Here is a 1,812-nt window from a genome sequence, read left to right as displayed (position 1 = left end):
GCACAGGTTGAATGGTGGGGGAGGGAGGGAGGGGGGTTGCAGGGGTGGTAGGTGAATGTGTGAAGAGCAGATCAGAGCGGATGGGGGGTGGTAGACTAGAGGGATCAGTACATCCGAAAATGAAAAATGTTATTTGCTCACCCTCATAAAAGAATCACATATGTCTTGTGTGATATATTTCAAGTCTTCTGAAGCCATATGATGTTGTTTTGCAAGAAACAGGCTAAACGTTTTTAGGTTATTCTCAGAATTTTTTTTTTTTTTTGGAGAGATCTTTTCAAGGAATCGTTTGATCCAGTGCACAAAACTGTTCTGAATTTTGATCATGAATAAATCATTGTTTTTAGTATGATCTTTTCAATGAATCGTTTGATTCATTTCACAAATTGATAAGAATCATGTGTTCATGAATAAATTGTTGTTTTGAATCAGATCTTTTTCAATCGATCATTTGTTTTAGTGCCCAAAACTGATCTGAATTGTTTGTTGATAAATGAATTGTTGTTTGGAGTTATATCTTTTAAAATAAATGATTTGTTCCAGTACAAAAACTTTTTTCCTTCTCTGTCCTTTTCTCTTGTAAAGTATCAGTATTTAAGTATAGCAGCAAAAGCAATTTCATCTGGCTGGTGAAACGTGAGCTTGTCATGGTTCAGAATAGGACTGCAGAGACTGTAGTCACCATGGCCGGACTTATCATTGGGCTTGAGTGGGCTGCAGCCCATGGGCCCCGCCTTGTAGGGGGCCCCGCCTTTGCCCGTTTATGTTTGTTTGATTTGGTTCGTTATATGCCAGTCAGGATTCAGAAAGTATTAGCCGCATTTCCACTGCGCACGCAAGATCTAAACGGGCCAGCCGGGGCTACAGCTTACAACTACGACCTTCGAGGCCACAATCAAACAGCATAAACTGGTATTTATGATTATTTCACATAGAAGTACACACGTATTGAATCGCGCCTGCACCGATTGGCTACTTTAAACAGCTCCATTAAGCCTTTAGCCCCAAAGAGCGCACATTTAGAAAGATAATGATAAATTCTCAAATGTTCACACCTCATTTCTTTACAGAGGATGATTCTATATTACTATAACCTATTAATGTTCCACTAAATTATGCGATCATCTGATGAGTTGAGCGCTCTCTCTCGTCTTACTGCCGTTACACATAGTGGGGAAGAAATGTCATCAAAATGATTTTAAATAAAAAATTAGTTTGTTTTTATAACATAGCTATGCCTATGATATAGGACTTAGCCTATGACACAAATTCATTTCATCTTTTTTCATCAAACAAACAGGCTAATGAATAGCTGTACACAACTCATACCGGGGCAGAGTCTAGATAGGGCTTTCTTCTGTGTAGATATAAATTCTATTCTTTGCATCAGCTGGCATGGCAGGGTATGATATGACAGCTGTCATAGCCTACCCTGCTCACCCAGTAAGTCTGTTTGTTTGTTTAATTAATTAATTAATTAATTTGTTTCAAAATAAATATTTTAAACACTAAGACAAAAAGGCTTGGGTATATATAGGCCTATAATGTTCACGCAAGAACTGTCATTCTGACTGACAACTGGAGAACAACAGATATTAAATAGCCTGCTGTTAGAGTTTTATAATGTAGTCTTGTGTTTTATTAAAATTGATTATAATTGATATGATATCTCAAAAGGATATGCACTTGTGTGCGGCGTGAGCTGCTGCGCACTCGCACTGCAACGCAAGATTTTCATAAAATATAATAGCTTGCCATTTCGGTTTGTTTCTCACCAAACCCTCAGTATACCTTCAGAATGCTTGGAATATA

This window comes from Sinocyclocheilus anshuiensis, unplaced genomic scaffold (assembly GCF_001515605.1).
Source record: "Sinocyclocheilus anshuiensis isolate Anshui unplaced genomic scaffold, SAMN03320099.WGS_v1.1 scaffold183, whole genome shotgun sequence".
NCBI lineage: Eukaryota > Metazoa > Chordata > Actinopteri > Cypriniformes > Cyprinidae > Sinocyclocheilus > Sinocyclocheilus anshuiensis.
This window is presented reverse-complemented; position numbering follows the sequence as displayed.